The sequence below is a fragment of the Helianthus annuus genome, chromosome 13 (assembly GCF_002127325.2).
Source record: "Helianthus annuus cultivar XRQ/B chromosome 13, HanXRQr2.0-SUNRISE, whole genome shotgun sequence".
Classification (NCBI taxonomy): Eukaryota; Viridiplantae; Streptophyta; class Magnoliopsida; order Asterales; family Asteraceae; genus Helianthus; species Helianthus annuus.
This window is the reverse complement of record NC_035445.2, coordinates 164,901,456-164,921,633: the sequence shown is the minus strand read 5'-3', so window position 1 is coordinate 164,921,633 and position 20,178 is coordinate 164,901,456. Positions and strand designations below refer to the sequence as shown.

The following is a 20,178-nucleotide window of genomic DNA, read 5'->3' as shown; positions in this document are numbered from 1 at the left end:
TTTTAAATTAAACTCATGCATTACATTTGATGTGCGTTTGGTATATATGTTTTTTGTTAACAAAGATAGATTAACAACCCGTGAGTATTCACGGGTGATAACCTAGTATATATATATATAGTATAAAAAAGAATAATTGATGCCCTTTTGGATTGGGGGGGGGGGGGGGTTATTGCACGGACCTCCCGGCCGCTGGAGTGATCCCACTCCACAAGTTAGCAACGTCCCAATGCTGCCTGGCGGTGAATACCCCATCCCGAGCTGAGTCCGTTTCCCTCTGGGAAGAAGGTGGCAGAATACCCCCTGCCTGGACTCGAACCCGGGTCTCTATGAAGAGTAGAGGTGGGACTGGCCAACTGGGACACCCCAGTTGGTTAGATGCCCTTTTGGATTGATTTCGTTGGAAATCAGGTTTTGTATTTTCTTCATTCTAATTGATCTAGTTATCAAATTTTAATTAGTCCCACTTGTTCTTGAAACACAATAGATGTTAGCCACAATAGATGTTAACCAAAAATGAAGAATGTTAAATAGACATTTAATTAGGCTGTGTTATATAATAGTTTTATTATTTCTGTAATTTTGTTAATTAGTCATATGTATATATACATCTATTCGATGTGAGTTGATCATGTTACGTATGAATAATAAGAAGTCAAAGAGGTAAACTTTGAAGATCTATAGATTAACGTTGAAGTTTTATTACAACAAAATAAGAACCTTAAATAACATTACAAGTATTACTTTATTTTTTCAGGCACAAACGTCTTATAATAGAATCACAAAGCATGATTCTATAGTTTTGAAGATTTATAGATTAACGTTGAAGTTTTATTACAACAAAATAAGAACCTTAAATAACATTACAAGTATTACTTTATTTTTTCAGGCACAAACGTCTTATAATAGAATCACAAAGCATGATTCTATAGTAACTCGTTTTTTTCTAGCCAACGGTAGGGGTACTCACGACAATCCCCTCTTTGTTCACCCACACAAGAACTCTATCGCAAATGTATATCTCGAGGATGATAGTTCCTTCAGCAATAATTTGCGCATTAACCTTTGTGTTTTCCTTTTCAATTATGTTTACAGCACAGTCGCCTTCTTCCCCAACTAACTCCGGCCACGAAGTTTTACCTGCAAAATACAATTATAAATCCGACCTTGTTTCTTAATAAATAAAGTTTAACCAATTACATGATACGATCTAATATATGCACGCCAATTTACATTGAGAGTAAAATTAAATGTGTATATATACTTAGGGATTTCGAGTACAAAACCAAGTAGGGGAGTGTGAGAATAAGATGAATACTTATAATAGTTTCTTTAAATGTGATACATTAGACGGACATTTTAACCGTACGTCTTTATCTATTTCACCATATATGATTATCTTTTATGCACCATATACAATTACTTATTCATGCAGTTTTCTACTTAAAATTTACCATATATTGAACAATTATAAATTTCATAAGTTGAAGAAACTTTACATATAATTGGTAACTATAAGTTTATTGAATATTTATAACATTTCAAAATGAACATATAATTGATAAATAATGGAAGAATATATACCTTGTTGGACTTGTTCACATACTGAGGCCATCTCCTTTGTGATTTAGATGTGTGTATCTATGGGTTTTATGACTTAATTATTTGGTTCCGAAGTGAACGTAGAAGAGTTATTTATAGGGAAAGTTTTCTTTTGACTCTTTATTTAATTAGTTGTTATTTATTTTGATGATAGATAGATAGATAGATAGATAGATAGATAGGAGTGATGACTTGGAACTAGTTTAAGATTGCCTAACTTTTTCTTAGTTTTTAAAATTAAAATAACTAGTTGCCATGCATGCGGCTGCTCAACACGCCTTATATATTTGACTATCAATATCAATTTATATTGTGTAGTTCTTTGATATTTGTTAATGTCGTAGTCAAAGATGTCAAGTGGCCGAATTGGTTAAGCATGTATGGCTTTTTTAACGTAGAACGGAAGAAAAAAGACCGCATTATTTGAAAAAAAAAAAAAAAAACTAGCTATATATATTAGATAAAAACTGCCAAAATGGTCCCTGAGGTTTAGTCACTTTTATCACTTTAATCTAAAACTCAAATCTTTTGGATCTGAGTCCATGTGGTTTCAATTTTGTTGTCATTTCCATCCAAAATCAAAATCTGGTCAGATTTTTCAGTTAACATCCAGCTTTTTGTCTTTTTTCTCCATTTTAATGAAGGGTAAAATGGTCAGATTTTTTGAATTTGTTATAATAAAACGTTAAAAGACTATTTTGCCCTTCATTAAAAGAGAGGAAAAAGACAATAAATTTGGATGTTAACTGAAAATCTGACCAAATTTTGATTTTGGATAAAAATGACAACAAAATTGAAACCACAGGAATCCAAATTCAAAAGGTTTGGGTTTTGTACTAAAGTGGTAAAAATGACCAAATCTCAGAGACCATTTGACAGTTTACTCTATATATTATTGAATTATCTTTTGTGTTAAAGGTGGTTTTATAAAATTATATATATTTATGGAACCCATTAAGTGTAACCAACTTTGAAATCAATATTGACCATTGGATCCTGAGATTAAATCTCAGCCCTTTAAACTCACAAAATTAACAGCTAAGAGGGCAGTTTTTTGCAGTTTCCATGGCTGACGGTTATCTCCACCTTTTCTTGCCCATCATCGCCACTCCTACAAATATGGGTAGTGCTCTCAGTTCAGTTGAGAAGTAATCTTATATAATGTATGCCAGCAAACAAAAAATCTTATTTTCAGCATTCTTGAAAAACCATTCGAGCAGTCAATAGATTCTCCATCAAGCCTCATCCACTCCCCTGGTTGTTCAGTCCCCAATTGTGATCCTTGGTAAACTCTTCACCTCCTTAATCGTTCCTTCTTCAATTAGAAAAACTAGGGTTCATGCGTGTTTGTACAATGACAGCGGAAAACTCAACCGCTGCCAGAACCAATCCGCTCCACGTTCTGCTTCTACACTCCCTTATATTCCACTCTGCAATCCCCATCTCCTCTTTAACTCTTATCGCCTTGACTTAGATAACCTTAACCATCACCACCTATGATTGTACGGCAATCATCGCACAACCACCAGCACAACGACAAGAATGGATCGACAACCGTCACACCACCACTCCCTCAACAGCCGCATCAGCGTCGAACTTTCGGCAATCTATTGTAATCTCATGTCTCTCTGAGATCATATTCAATCGGAAGGTTCTAATCAGGGATCGTTCTCGGATGTAATCGTGAAGGTTGTAGGCGATACGTATCATCTTCACCGTTTAATTCTCTCTCATAACTCATATTTTAGGTTTTCGATTTTGATATTTTGAATTCTGTTTTTGTCTACGGATGCATTAGGTTGTTGATTGTTGTTTTCATGCTTTTGTTTACTGTGTTTCGTTGGTGAGTGTGTTTGTGCAGAGTTATTTTCCGTCAATGACGAAGATCATTGGTATTATCGTACTAAAATTGAGATTTGTGGAAGTTATTTTGTGGTTTCTCATGGCTGGAATGTCTGGTAATTTCGCATGTCTTGCTAATACCTCTATTTATTGTTCTTGAGAATAATTACTATTTAGATTTGATTCACTCGATGTGGTTTAGTTTTGTTATGATAGTTTCTGAAACTAGCAATTGAGTGATTTGCTAGCAGGAATTACGGTTTATGTTTGCTTAAAGTAAACGATTGACTTGATTGGAACATTTGTTATGGCTCTGTGAAGAATTTAGCTGATACAAAGCTTTGATTCAGATAGTATGTTGCACCTACCGATGACGATTAAAACTATTTGTTGGTATTCTTTTCATTTTGTTCCTCAAAGTTGGAGGTATTACATATAAAACTGTTATACCACGATAGCTCTAACTCCATGGTTGTTCTTTGTATGTAAAACTGAAAAAAGCCAATCATTTTGGTATTGGTGGGAATGGGCAAGTGGGTTTGGTTAACCGAAGACACATTTTTATTCAGTTTCTAAATTTTAATGTATAATTGATGTGCTAAATTATGATTATAAACACAAGTTTTTTTAGAATAGTAATATAAATTCTTGAATAATAATGACTTAGGAGGCCATGCATAAAATATAGACTTGAAGCTAAATTTTTTATTTGATGTGATTGAGTTAAAACACAACATTGATCAATCTATCTGAAACACATTTTCAATTCCTTTGTGGTGGTTGTAGAAAGGAAATTGTTGATGGCAATGGGAAGGCTGCAAAAGGTGGAAGAGGAGGACAAAATAGTAGTAATCTTTATAATATTAACTTGTAGTTGTTTGAAATAAGTTCTTATATCTGGTCACAAATGCTCCTTTGGGTGAAACTTTTAGTGGTCAAAGTTTGACATTTTTTTTCTATTCAGGTTCTGCCTTGCTGCTGTTGTGCAAGTAGCAACTGCAAACCCACGACCTACCTGTTGATCATAATGAACCAACATATTGTTTCTGCAACCAAGTTAGCTATGGGGAGATGGTTGCGTGCGACAATCCTGATGTAAGTGTTTTGGAGATTGCAAAATGAATAGGTGTAGTAATGGGTCAGAATGGGTACTTTTGGTTAAAAAAAGATATCTTTTTAATAAATAATTCATGTGTTAAATATAATACAATTTTTTGCAGTAATAATCTGAATTTAGAAATACAATGATCTACAATTGTTTTATAATAGTGGGAAGGAAAATAATCTATCTACTATAATAAAAGAAACTAAATTTTGGACACATGTCATTCATAGAAGGTATCCTCAAATTTATACTTATCTTATATTAACTAAAATAAATAAATAATAAATTAATATTAAATCTTATGATACTTTAATAAAAGAGTTAATTACCCGGATGGTCCCTGTGGTTTAACGTTTTTTCACGTTTAGTCTCCACCTTTTGAAAATAGCAGGTATGCTCCCAATGGTTTGTCATTTTGTTACTCAGATAGTCCCCTGACATTTACTCAGGGGACTATCCGAGTAACAAAATGACAAACCATAGGGAGCATACCTGCTATTTCCAAAAAGTGGGGACTAAACGTGAAAAACGTAAAACCACAGGGACCATCCGTGCAATTAACTCTTAATAAAATATTATCCTCAAATCTAAATTGTTAATTTAATATATTTTTAAAATAAATACCTCTCTTTCCTACTTATCTTATATTAAATATACATTTACGTAGATGCGATGTCTGTAATTTTCCTTAGTTTATAAAATTCAGGATCGTTGCATGATTCTATTTCTATTTTGATCCTCATGATCAATTGATTCTCTGATACTACTGATACAAATATATATGCGATATAGAAAAGGTTTTTATAAACAGAAACATGTTCTAATTTAATCTGAACTTTGAAGAGAGAGTGTACATGTAAAGGATTAGGATCAAATACAAAGAATCCTAATTGTAAGAAGGGTACAAAGGCTCATAAAAAAACCCATTACACAAAAAAAAATTAAACATCCATCACCACCGAAAAACCTAAACCCCCACCCTCACCCACCGCTCCCCCATCACCCACCCCGCCCAAAAAAAAAATTTATTTATTTATTTATTTTTTTGCCGAGGGGGTGGGGTTTAGGTTTTTGGGTGGGGGTGGGTGTTTAGTTTTTTTTATGTAATAAGCGAGGTTTTTTATAGATATAACATTTATATTTTTTACTATACAAAATTACATTTATGAAACTCGTGTAATACACAGGGTTTTTAAAAATATAACTTTTTTTTATTATGTAGTATATAAAATTAGATTTATTCAATCCATATAATACATAGGGTTTATAAAGTTATAATTTTTTATTGTTTGGTATATAAAATTACATGTGCTCAACCCGTATAACACATGAGATTCTTAAAAATATAACTTTTTTCATCTATCTCTTATACTAAAGCAAAATAATGTTGACTTTTTGACCTTGATGTGGCATATCTCTTTAGCCAGAGAATTGTTATTTGAGCGCCAATTGTATTTCCTTCTTCCTACCTACGCTTTTCTTCAATTAGGAAACCTAATTAATTCTCTCGTTGAAATCATTCTCCAGGCAAATTGATTTCAATTTTACATCATACATTCAATTTTACAAACCCTAAATCTCATCTACGGCTTCATCTCTAACGATTGTACCTGGCCATACCCACTCCAGAAATCCCTAAATCTCAAGCATTCAAACTCTCATCTAGGTATGTTTTCTTTGATTTTTATGATGTAATTCGATAATCGTTTGATTTTTCGCTTTAATCAATGTTTAATATGTTAATCATTGATATAGATATAGAATTGTCGAATGGGTTTTGATTTTGTCGCTCAATCCAACCAGGTAATATTTCTGAAAGAGCTTCGATTTTCAAATGGGTTACGTGTCTAATTTTCTGTAAGTTTACATCATCCTCTTCGATTAATTTTGATTTCGATTGGTTGGAATTACAGATAACTTCAAACAGAGCTCGCCAGAGAGTTCAGAGACCGGACGGTGGTGCTCGGAGTAAAGCTAGATGAGCAGAGCAGAGTGAAGAACTTGACGGACGGGGCTGCCGTTGTTTGAAGATTTAATTAGAACAGTTAAGTGCTCGATCACATACATGATATAACAATGATTTTTGTGATTATTGGAAACCCTAAATTGTAACCAGTGGAATTAAATCCAGGTATGTTTATTGTTTTTTACATTGATTATTCAAGCTCAAATTTTTTCCTCCTTACACCCGTTTTTCCCCCTTTTATTTCATCTGCCACATTCACAAACCCCAATATATGCAATGGGTATGTCTTTTTTGCTTCGAAACAGGATTAAATTTGTGAAATGTTTGTGATTTTTATGGTTTTCTGGTGCATTTTTTCTAACCTCAGAAATGCATGTCTGCCACTGCTGTCCTGGCTTCATAAAATAGCAACAAGTTTATGTTTTTACTGACATGGTTTTTTTTTTAGATTGAGCAAGAAGGTATCTTTTATGTTGCAGGATATGCATACACACCAAAGGTATTGCATTCCGATTAGCAAATATGCAGCCTTTTTTGTTATAATGTTATGAAATAATTTGTGGGTCGTTTTTTAATTGATAGGAAAATAGCTTTAAAAGTAGAAAATTGAAGAGGATATAGGCTAAAAGATATGTTTTGGTGTGTGTTTGTTGCTGTAGGAAGGTTCAATTGTGCCGGCGAACTGATTGAAAAGAGGCAAACTGATTGAAAAGGTTTTCCGGCGAAGCAACTGACGCCCTCAGCAGGTACGACCATTGATTTGGTGAAATTGTCTGCATCTATGCTTTTTCATCTAAATCGATTAGTTTGTATATACCTTTCTTCCGATCTACCACATTTTCTTGCTATGATCAATTCGATTAATTATATTGTTTTGTTTATTCGATGCATGAGTGCTTCTGGGATAATTTTCATGAAAAAGAGGATGACAACAATAGCACACCTTTAATTTCCATTTTGTCTCCAAATATAAAATTGACGTGTTTGTTACTAATATATCACAAATATATGTTTTAAATTGTTATACAGGAACATTGCTCTGATTATTGTTCGAAAACATTTAGATTTTAACTGAATATAATACCCACTTGCTATATTCTCTTTTTCTATCATCAATGGAGACAATATCTTTATTTGTTATTCTTTACGGCAAATTTCTACACTAAGTTATTTGTTTTTCACTCCAGGAAATAGCAGACACGCCATGTTTTGTTTTCCTCTGGGTTGGTGATCCTTGAACAAGGTCGATAATGTCTAAAGAAGGTATAGACGGTGCCGAAACTGCACATTTTACAACTCTTTTTTATTATTTGAATCCACTAGCGAAAGTCAAACTTTCAATCATATTTTTTTCATTGCATTAGTGTAGTGGGGGATCCGTAGGTGTGAGGATATATATCTTTGGTGAAGACCAATAAAACCACTACAACACCTTGATTGCGCAATGTTTCACATACTTATTTCAGCGCTCAAAGGTTGGTTATTCTTTTTTTTTATTTTCCCCTTTTCGCCTTCAAGTGACACCAAAGTTATATCTATATAAAATATTGATTGTAAATTTATCTGTTATATTTGTTAAGGAGCACAGTTTGATGGGCATAATAGGAACTGTTAGGCGAACTGATGGTCACATAATGCATGCCAACGTTGATTCAGTACTTGAATCTGAAACATTTACCATGGAGGAAGATCTGGTAATAAAGTTAAACTGATGTTCCTTCTTACTTGGATTTGTTTTCATCCGGGCTACGTAAATGCTCCGGTGTTCTTCTTTATGGTCCTCCTGGTACCGGGAAGGTATTACATATCGTTTAAATCATTTAATATTTCTTAGCATATTGTCATTATTGTTATATTTTCTGCTATAACCATCTAAAACATATGTTGCTTTCATATACTTTGTTGGCAAACGTTGTTGCAACCGAATGTTCTCTTAATTTTCTAAGTGTTAAAGGGCCTGAATTGATCAACATGTACATAGGAGAATCAGAGAAAAATGTAAGAGACATATTTCAGAAGGTACGTTGTCATATCCTATCCTATCATATCCAGTCCATAGTGCCATCGTTTTTTTCTTGGTTTGTTAAAATGTTCATGGCATGAGAATGGGCTGATTTGCAGGCACGCGCAGCCTGCCCGTGTGTCATCTTCTTTGATGAGTTGGATTCTCTAGCTCCAGCCCGAGGTGCTTCTGGTGATTTTGGGGGAGTTATGGACCGTGTCGTTTCTCAGGTATCATTTTTTAAAATATATTAGAGTTATGACCCGCCCATCTTGACATTCATTTTGTCGGTGAATGTTCATCTTTCATGTGTTGGCACATTAGGCTACTATGTCCAATATAATATACTGAAATTGTCATTCCATGTACACTTATATACTTATTTCATGTTCTATAATTCATTTTGACATCTAAATTCATAATTATGTGATAAGCTATACTCATGGTTTAAAAAAAACGTTTGAGGCATCCGTTTTGAGGCGCGCCTCGAGGTGGAACCGTAATATATTATATATGAGGCGGCGCCTCAATGCTAGGTTTTATACGTACGCCTCAGTGTTTTAGTGGTTTGAGGCGCACGTTTCGTTTTGTGGCGGAAGGTATTGTAGAGGCGTACATTTCTATATTAGGCGGGATAATGGGTTCATAATTTTTTTAAGGTCCCACGGATGTTGAATTGGTAATCCACTTCTACAAAAACTTTAATTTTCTTTTTGTATCATGCTATTAAGAAAAATTTAAATAGTTTTACATTCTTTAGTTTCTGTGTAAGTAATCGAGTAGGATCTAAAAGGATTAAATTCTTGGAAGATAAGGTACATGGTAATTATGTGTTTTGTGGATTAGAAAGTGGAAGGAGTCACAGTTAACCAAGCATGTCGTTGCCAAAAAAGAACTTACAAGTTACAAGTGAAATAGACTAAGGTAAATTAGTTTTAAGAAGCATGTTGAATAATGACCCAAAATGAGTTTGGATTAATAACTGTTCGGTGCAGAGCAAAAATGAGTCGGGTTCACATGTAAACTTTTTTAACCCTTTTTTTATTTTTTTATAAATACTTAATAAAAATAATTACATTTTATGAATTTTTGTATCTGATCAGTTCGACCAATTTTCTTTTTTATTTAGTTCTTTATTTTTACCCATTTGGCCCGTTGAGAAAAATAACCAAAACACCAATTTTTAGGTAAATAAGTCCATGTAAAGGCCAGACAAGTTACCATTTTACATTCTCTGATATCTATTGTTCTTTGTGTAAATTTTGTGAATCCGTTGCTGTTGAATTTCGGTCTTTCCTGATACTATCTTTCACCCGGTGACCAAAGAATTGTTATCAAAATTTCATTATTAGGCAAAAAATTGAGTTTGGGGTAAATGAAGTTGTATTACTAGCTTTAGTTCCTAAAATTCGAGGTGTGAGGCGTGAAGCGAGAGCTTTACGTACAAGAGGCGCTGCTCTATGTACAACCAAATAAGCTTTATGTACAATTAAAAGCCTTTTTATTAAGCAAACCATTCATGATCTCCTAATCCTTTTAATCATTCTTTCATATTAGCTTTCTATAAGCCCCATTTTGACTAATTTTTACACAGTTGTACATGAAGCGCCCAACCTTGAGGCTTTTTTAGACTTCCTTGAGTTCCTCACGCCTCCTGATGCGCTTTTTAAAACCAACACTACCAGTTTCTCTTTTCACCAAATTCTCTCTTTACACCAAATTTTCTGATCAAATTTTAACAGGTTGGAAGAATGACTCTTAGTGGTTTGTTGGCTTTGGGATACAACATTGTTCTTTATTATAAACGGGAATCTAAGCCAATCATTTATGGAGATCTTTCAATGTCTCAAGAGACCATAGACACTCTTTATGAAAATAAATAATTCTCAGGGGTAGAAATAGAAAAGTATGTTCTTATTTCAACATTATTTTGTCCTTAACAATGTTAGCATGTATGTATGATTTATATTCTTTTTCTTAGATGGTTGAATCAGATGCATCAAGACTGGGAATCACAGGCCCTTGGATCATTAAATCATATCTTGAAATGATTCTGGTAACTTTTTTTTATATGTTGTCTATTCTGTTGTTTTTGATTAATCTATAAAGCATAGCATGTTTGGAGTCGCGTATAGAATGAAAGTACTTAGGGTTTAGGCAAGTAAAAGTAGTCATGCGATGTCTATATGCGTTAAATTGTTTAATATTACCATTAAGGTATAACACATCTAGAAAAATGGCCACTTTTTGATCCACAATTTGTTTTGCCTCAGCCACATAATTTGATCCACAATTTGATCTAAATGCGCTTTTGCTTTAGATCTTTATTTTTTGTGTAGATTGAGAGCGACCTATATACAACCATACATTATAGATTATCATTATAGCAATGTTGTTTTTTTTTTAATCTTTTGGTTCACTATTTTATAGAAGAAGGTTTATGTTGGCCTCTTTTGATCAGGCTATTTCAAATGCAGATTTTATCTCACTTCATATGTCACTTACCCCTGCTACTTTAAAGGTGTTTAATGATGCAACCTTTGCAAAGATGAAGAAAGGAGTTCGAATCATCAACGTGGCACCGGGTGGAGTGATCGATGAAGTTGCCTTATTGAGGGACCATGATTCTGGTATTATTGCACAAGGAACATTAGATGTGTGCATGAACTTTACAAGGTGAACTTTCTGCAACTTATGTTAACGCGCTAATGGTGTAGTAAAAGACTATACTAAGACATTTTAAGAAATCGTAAGCATCACTAGAGACGATTGAGTATAGGTAATTTTAAGAAATCATAAAGTCTAACTTATGAGGAAAGAACCTGATGAGGTAATAAACTTAAATAGTTTGTTGATTTGTTTTCCATCTTTGTTATATTGATTTCTGGTAGGGACTTTGTGTTTGCTTCTTTAGGTTGTAATATTTCAAGATGGGACGTATCTGACTTTACGAGAAGTTTTTGAGAACTTGGATTTAACTGGGTAAAACTAATCATCCGAACTTAATGGTTTGTGAATGATAAAATAAGAAGACGACAATATACATTCTTGATAGATGCGTTCCAGTGGAGGAAGTAACTTTATAAAATTTTAACTGGTTCAGATTATTTTAGTTCAGTTTGTGCCAATTTAGAAGTGTTCCAAGTTAGGCCAGCACCACCCTTACATGTCTCCCCCAACATGACCATTGTCACCACCACCGTGGCTGTCATAAAGCACCATCGTTAGCCGAGGATCAAGATCCAAGCCCTGAAACGGTCAATTGTGATGGTAAGAAATTGTGGCTTTTTTCTGAGTTAAAAATAATTTTAGTTTGTTCCAAGTTTTGAACATTATGGCTACTTAATTTTCTTATACCTTGTTTTTGGTGACATATAGGTATGGGTTAGTTTAAAAGAAACAATTGGTTTAATTGCTTTAATGAATGCACCTTTGATAGCTTTGTGCCCATCTACCCGACTTAGTAACCTAGACGCGCGACAATCCATTTTCGGATTATGTTTGTAGTGTGACAAAATTTGTAATTTTATCTTTGCCTTATTGATAAGTAATAAATAAGTATTAGTATTCTATTTGTAGATTAGGATTGGTAATGTGGTATTACTAATCAAAGGACTATAGATTGGTTTTTTTCTATTTGTTTCAGGTTCGGTTAAGAAACTGAGGAAGAACTTTTTTCTGATACTGATGCATTATTATCATTTGGTAGAAAATTAGAAAATGGAACAACATATTTTTCTTTTTAAAGGTTAACTCTCATTAAAAGGTTGTATTTTATTTGCAGGAATTTGGTCATCAAGTTAGGTTAGCAACATATGCAAATTTTCGCTCTTTTGTAGAATTGGCTTGTGTAGATTTCTACCGTTTGGGCGGTGATCCGTGTATCTTGGCTGGATGTAAGAGGTCTTTTACCTAAAATTAGTTGTCCAAAATGGCGGATAGGGGTTATGGGTTATGGTATGTTTACAAAATGGGTCGGGTCATATAGTTTGGTTACATAGAACATGATGGGTCAGGGTGAAGAATGTGCGAAGTTGGTTTTTGTGTGGCTAACCACAATATTAATTGTGGCGGACTTAAATCGTTTTTTTTTTTTTTTTTTTTGTTATTTAGGTATTGGTTTAATGCCACCACACTCTTGGGTCATGCTATACCTCATAGTATGAGCAGCATTTACAGCATTTACTGGTCAGAGTTAGGCTTCCTCTTGGTGATCCATCAATGAAGGTTCGAGCTGCTTATGATGTACACCATTCTTGGTGAAGATGAGGTTACTTTTTTATATCATCTTTATAGTATAGTTTTGTAACCACATTTAATACATTAAGTTTTTCATAAATCCAAAAACGCAAAGACAAAAACAAGGACTTTATTTAACAATTTTGACTAGGAGTAAAACTTACAACATGAATATAGGTTTTAGTGGGTAATTTATCCTGCATCTTTATTATACAAATCACTAAGTAACCTTTTTTTATTATATGGTAATGGTGCGTGTTTTCATCATGATAAGAAATAGGATGAGGGTTTTTTGTGCAGGGAGAAGCGGGTTTTATTCTAGCAAATCAGATTATTAAAAGAGCATTGTGTACTCCAGGGGCCACCATTGACAAGCCAGGTATATGTATACACAAATATGTATATCGTATGTATATCACACACACACACTTCTCAAACATATTCCACTTTGATGCAATAAGCCAAATACTAAAATGTTTTATTGATAAAACTGCAAGATATGCGAAAGCAACGGAAGACGGGCCACATCATCGTTGTTGGGTCTTCAATGGGAATTGTGGAAGCACAGGTTAAATCATTTCTCAAAGAATAAAGTTCAAAAGAGACTCAAGGTTTGTTTTCTAAAAACATGTGATAGAACTGATTACCTAAATGTACATGTGACCCTTTAAGTTTATGGGTATAGGAATTTGCATCTAAGTTTTACTGGCATGTATAATGTTTTAACTATTAAACATGTTGTAATTTATTATCTATAAGGTTCTTTATTTTACATATTTTAAAATTTGTTTGGGAGTATTGATATGGGCCCGAAGGATACCAGCCCGCTTAATGACAGACTTAGTGTGCACTTAATGTAAGAACTCAATCCCATGTTTGTTAGTTTATTTTGATGTTCGTAATTTCATTTAGTATACATTATCCCAACATCCCACATAGGAGTTTTCATGCATCTTTAATCTCTTTATACTGTATTTTGTTTTGTTTGAAAACGAGGAAGATTGCAGCGAAGTTTTGTGCTTTCGTCTCTATATTTACTTGAATTCGGCTCTATAAGATGTCAAAGTTTATAATAAATTATAATAAACAAAAATGTATTCCTACCATGTTATGGCACAATCCGTTTAACTTATTGTAGTGCTTATATTTTTTTTTATATTTTTATGTATACAACTGGAATGACTTGTGGATTGTAAGTAGGGTTCTGGTCAACCTTTGCCAAAATCGCCCACCATAGGTATGCTTCCTGGATTTGATTTTGACTGAGTGTTTTATTTTGCTTTTGTGATATTTTTTAACCGATTGTGACCCAAATCGTTTTGACAGTGGTTGTTTTTGTGGTAAAAAATTGTTGGATTTTATTGAATTTTAATGCTTTTAATTTAATATATAGTTGGAAATAAGATGAGAAAAGTTTTACTTTGAGATGTAGAATTGTTGTTTTGACTTCATGATCCTTAACTCAATACAAGTAGTTTAAAGTGCTGGATCTCTGGTTGTTGGGAAGTTGTATTTTGTTTTGTTTTTTATAGTTAATTGGAGATCATGTAAGGTAGATGAATGGTATTTAATATTTATGGGGCATTTTTTTTATATGTCTTACAAATGCACTAAACAGGTCGAAAAGGCCGGCCCGGCAAGTTTATACAAATGGAGGGCTGCCATTGAACCATTGTGATGGTTAATAAATTGACTGGCCACTTTAATCTACCCTATAACTAGCTTCTTACACTACCAAAAAATTAGAATTTTTTGGTAAAACTAAAACTATGACCCCTCGACCCCAATAAAGCTCTGCCCTTGGTTTTGTGGCATGTATATGTATATTTAGATATTGACACTGTTGGTGCAAGTCATATTAGCCAAAAGGCATGAAAAGATCATGAAGGTTTAATTGACAAAAAGTTAATATGTAAAAGAGATGAGCGGATGTACTATTGGGATGTGCTCAACGGTCTCAAAATATTAGGTTTACCAAATCATAGGTTAACGCTTCAACGTTTAGAATTTTTTATGTGTTTAGTTGGTGTTAAGCCACCCGCGAAACTCGCGGGTTCTTAGACTAGTTATTTAATATATAAAATTAAATTTACTTAACCCGTACAATACACGGGGTTCTTAAAAACACAACTTTTTTATTGTTTAATATATAAATTTACATTTATTCAACCCATGTAATAAACGAGATTTTTAAATATATATTATTTTATTACTTGGTATATAAAATTACATTTATTCAACTCGTCTAATAAATGAGATTTTTAAAGATATATTTTTTTTATTTGGTATATAAAATTAAATTTATTCAACCCGTGATTACACGGGATAATAATAAGAATCTATGTTTTGGAATACGATGATGTAGGGTTTTTATGAATTAAAAGTGTACTATGGTCAATTTTTGACCCATTTCCCTTTAATTTACTATTTTTTCTTTTTCTCGTCATTTAGCCCGCTAGAAATAAAACATATCAAAATCAACCAACCAATTCATAAGTTAATGGGGCCAGATTTCCATTTTATCAGTTTATCATCTGACACAAATGAGGTGATAATATGTTCACAGTGCAAGATCGAATGGTTCTGTTATGGTGGTGTTGGTCGTAAAGAGCAATCAAAAGAAAATAGTATTGTAGCAATTGTAGCGGGATACAAAAGCTTGGAAAGGGAAAATAAATTAGTCGGCTTTTTTCTTTTTTTCTGGTATTATAGAAGTAACTAGAGATCAGTTAACCTGTATTTTGTGCTTTTTAGGGTTTAAATTGATGTTTTGCACTACATTTTGGTCATTAGTAATAAACTGCTTATTTGACCCTTAGTTTGAGCATAGAGTTCCTCATCCTTGCATAAAATTGAAACATTGTCATGAATGAGAGTTGTATACACTTGTAGCTTAGAGGGGCTTCTTTTGGTTATACTTATTGGTTATATTATTGTTTTAAGGTTGTATTATTGGTTCTTAAATTGTGATGTTTAATAGGAGTAAACACTAAGAGGGCGTTTGGTTCGCAGGAATTCAATGGAATTTAAGGGAATTGGAATTTGAATTCCATCTCTTAAGATGTTTGTTTCACAGAATTTGATGGAATTGGAATCTCAATTCCAATCTTCATATGTTTGGCTGACAATGGAATTGGAATTAGGCATGTATTTCTTCAAATTCCTTTAACTAAAGGAATTCAAAATCCTTCCTATATGTGAAGGAATTAAAGTAAATTCATTGGAATCTTCGACCGTTTCGACCCACACCGTTTCGACCGATACTGGTTTCGATCCGAACCGTTTCGACGCGAACGGTGTCAACCCGTAACGTTTCGACGCCAACGGTTTCGACCCGTACCATTTCGACGCGAACCATTTCGACGCGTACCGTTTCGACGCGTACCGTTTCGACCCATACCGTTTCGACATGTACCGTTTCGACCCAAACCGTTTCAATCGAACCATTTCGACGCAAACCATTTCGATCCGAACCGTTTCGACCCGTACCATTTCGACAAGTACCGTTTCAAATCGAACCGCCTCGACCCGAACTGGTGGTTGTGGGTGCCGAGGTGATGGATTTCAGTTCATTTGACAACCAAACACAACAAAAATGGAATTGAGATTCCAATTCCAACAATTTCTAATTCCAATTGGAATGTTTAAATTCCAAATCCAATTCCTTCAAATTCTAATTCCTAAACAAATTCCAATTCCAATTCCAAATCATTCCGCGAACCAAACGCCCCCTAAACAACTCTGATGTGGGTTATTGTAGGCAGCATCTTGCTGAGCTACAATTGTAATAAATTAGTTGTTTTTACTTGAAAAATCAATTCCATATTTCAATTCACGTGGGTTTAGTCTCGCTATTTCAAACGATGTGATTTTGGTTTTCTAAACATTGACATAACCGTCCACCGGACGGGTATTAAACTAGTTTAGATTGGTGACAACCCGTTAGTTTTCTGTTAAATGAAATTTAAAAAAAAATAAATAAATAAAAGTCAGATTGAGATTTAATGGTTTTTCTTCGTAGGTCTTTCACACTACCACAAATTCACATATATCAATTGAGGGTTAGATCAATACTGTTATCATCTAATGGCTAGGGTCTAGGGCTCCTAAAAACAGGGCCTCAATTTTTAGTTTTTTTAAAAAGATATATATGTCTTGGGCTACAATGCATCTTAGTTTGGATTTGGACTGGAGTAGAGAAGCAACGGACCTTGATGTTACTTTTTGTTCTATGCTATGTTGTAAAATTCACTTAATTGTTACCAATTGACTAGTTCAGTGATTATCTTTGATTCTTTAGTCCAATCACAGAATAACTGAATAAATTTAAATAAAAAAATTTCTTAAAAGGGCCCCGACTTTTTTATTCGTTTGGGGCCTTAAAAACGTTTGACTGACTCCGATAATTGGCTAAATGGCTAATTGTGTTACTCATCTCATACTTTGAACATATTTTCTTTCAACGATTCATACTAACTGAAAGTTTACTTTGTTAGTTTTTACTGATGTTGATTGCCACATAAGCAGTACATGTCATCAAAAATTTGTAGCATTAGCAATCTATATTATCTAAATTTTGACTTATTTACCACATAAATAGTCACATGCCAATATGGGGCTAGCCCATATGGTAGAGACCTATGTCTCTAATGCTGTGTTCCAGAGATCCACTTAACAGGGGGAGGGGAGGGAAAATGGGTTTTTTTTTGCCTGATAATAGTCTTTCCAATTTGGAAAGACATGGAGGGGAGGGGAGGGATGGGGAGGGATTTTTAACTCGGGAACACACCCTTAGAGAAGAGATCCTAGGTTCAAGCCTAGGCAAGGGTGTAATTTAGATTTATTGGTGTAATTTATAGTGGGAGTAAGATTTGCCATTAAAAAAGTAATTCACATCATCAAAACTTTGACTTTTTTGCCATATAAGCGGTCCATAACATCAAAACTTTTATTTTTTCCATACAAGTGGTCACGTTATGAAAAAAATAACTAAGTTAACTTTTAGTTAGTAAGAGATCGCTAAATGAAGATATATTCAAAGTTGAGACTGTCTGTAAACATTTTCTGAGTTGAGATTAATCCCGACCAATAAGTTAAAGTTGGAATTAGTGAATCCAATTTCCCTTTTTAAGTGATCCTAACATTTATCTACCAAAACTAGCGATTGTGAAAACAGGTTATTGCGAAAACTGGCTATGTATGCGAAAACTACTATTGTGGATATTACGAAAACTAGCGATGTATGCAAAAACCATTATTGCGAAAGTTCAGAAAGAAAAAGATAATATTTGTGAAATGGATTAGGGTTTGTACAAAAGTATTTATATTATCTAGGAATTTACATAAACTACCCTAGACTATAATCATTTACTTTGTGGACTAAAAATATTTTCTAACAATCACTCTTGTTTACTTAAAACATTAAAGGATAATGCCCTGATTGGGTAGGGTAGGGGTTCTAAATGGGCCGTGTTCGTGAGTTGGCGGGTTTAACCTGATCCGAACCCGAAAATTTTAGACGAACTCGAACCCAACACGAACCCGAAAATTGTGTCATACATATGAAGCTGACCCGAATATTCGCATGCTGACCCGAAACTGACCCGAATATTTGCATGTTGACCCGAACCCGACCCGGCCCGATCAACCTCATTTTTTTTCCAGCAAATAAATATATTAAAATTAACATCTACTATACAAAAACACAAACTTATATAATAAAATTACATCAAAATCATAAAATCTTATGTCTATTTCTATTTTTAAGTTATAAGTATAACATAAAATACACACCCGATTTAATTTATAACATAAAACATATTGTAAAAAAAATATAATATAATAGAAATGGGTTAAACAAATCAACCCTCCGATCAAACACCTTTTTCGTGTGTTTTATCCAAATTCTAACGAGTTCTATTAACGTAACCATCTTTTAAAGTTAAAATAGAAATGGATGTTAGGTTTTCTAGTTTAAATGTAATTGTTTGATAAACATTTATGTTTTTTCTTTTAATTTGTATCTTAGAGTAGTAATACTTAAAAGAAAAGCAAGTTAACCGGTTTTTTTTTTTTTTTTTTTTTTGCCAATCCGTATATATAGGAGTCTATTTTTTGTTTGTGTTTGAAACAATATTCGAGTTCGTATCATGCTAAGGTTCATGCTAGGTTCAACATATCAATACACTAACACGACTCGTTTAATAGCATTCATAGTCTATGCCAATCAGGTTATTAATTATTAAAGTATTAAAAATGTATCAAATCCAAGTACGCAAACACCTATTTGATTTCATCAAACTTCCACACCAAAAACAGTCGATCCATATATGTTCCTTTCAATTAACATGTGTTTATCTTTTAATGATGTTCACACATGAGTACATGACTAACCCACAATAAACGATATTTGATCTCTTGAAGTAAGCAACAACATTTCAATCGCATAAAAAAGCAAAAAAAGCACAACAACAACAATAAAAATAACTAAGTTTCGTAACTGTAACACCCCCAAAATTCCACCTGCGAAAACCCCGCGAGGCGTGTTACGCATCAGAGTTCGAGCCACCAATCACATTGAACCAATGATAGATATTAAATACATCATGACCTTAACTACTAATATAAATTATCAACATGTTATCAATTCTCAAAAGTTGTGTAGCGGAAGCATGTATTAATTCGCTTAGTAATAGTTCATGATAACATTCAAAATCAATGTAACGTTTATAAGTCACCCAAGAGTCTCGATCCATGACCACTCCAGCACTCCCAGATAGCAAGTCCATGTTCCAAGCGTTAACGACCTACAGGCATGCAAACAAGTGTGTCAGACTACGCTGGTGAGTTCAAAGTGTTGCTTACGTGTTGTGTTACCAGATATATGTTAATGCGATTCAATGTTGTGTTACGATGTTGCTCAAGTTAGTTACCCTAGGGACTACACCCTTACGTAACCGAGGAGTGTGCCTCTTAGCAACCCACTATGTTGTCCAGTTAGTTACCCTAGGGGAACCGCCCTTACGTAACCGAGGAGTGTGCCTCTAAACAACCATAGTGAAACCCAGATAATTAGTACCTATAGCGCTATCAACTAATCACCCCCATTGCCCTCCAGGCAATAATCAAAACCGATTAAGTTATTTACCCAATGTTTCCCTTCCAAATGTTTACCAGTTGTCCCAAACCACCGGGACGCATGCTTGAGAAAAGTGCAGTGAACTCACCTTGGTTTGCTCGGTATGATAAACTATATGCTCGCAAATAATCAATCAAAGCCTAAAGTATGCATGTATACATAGTCAGTTCAGGTTGATAAAGTTTCACATACAATCGGAATCACAAAGTGTACGGGATAATTAATATCAATTAACACGTAAACAGTTATTCAAGTTCACCAACTTATGCTTCACGAAATTTGGT

General features: G+C 33.8%; 2 long non-coding RNA genes across 5 annotated transcripts; one reads left to right on the top strand and one right to left on the bottom strand.

The window, feature by feature from the left end:
• Nucleotides 1–789: 789 nt before the first annotated feature.
• On the bottom strand, nt 790–1,666 carry LOC118485526. Its single transcript, XR_004876522.1, has 2 exons — nt 1,585–1,666; nt 790–1,140 (listed from the first exon to the last, which is right to left on the bottom strand). It is a non-coding gene; the product is annotated as an uncharacterized LOC118485526 (long non-coding RNA).
• A 1,115-nt stretch (nt 1,667–2,781) lies between these two features.
• Nucleotides 2,782–13,509, top strand: LOC110900209. Of its 4 annotated transcripts, none has more exons than XR_004876518.1 (20): nt 2,782–3,560; nt 4,231–4,289; nt 4,409–4,539; nt 6,077–6,215; nt 6,305–6,352; nt 6,463–6,593; nt 6,964–7,014; nt 7,175–7,261; nt 7,703–7,778; nt 7,880–7,990; nt 8,096–8,534; nt 8,637–8,747; nt 10,260–10,423; nt 10,499–10,573; nt 10,995–11,193; nt 11,432–11,787; nt 12,302–12,413; nt 12,631–12,787; nt 13,057–13,135; nt 13,254–13,509. It is a non-coding gene; the product is annotated as an uncharacterized LOC110900209 (long non-coding RNA). The 4 variants fall into 4 exon arrangements; XR_004876521.1 differs by having other exon boundaries at nt 4,231–4,292; nt 7,885–7,990; XR_004876520.1 differs by having other exon boundaries at nt 4,231–4,292.
• Nucleotides 13,510–20,178: the final 6,669 nt, after the last annotated feature.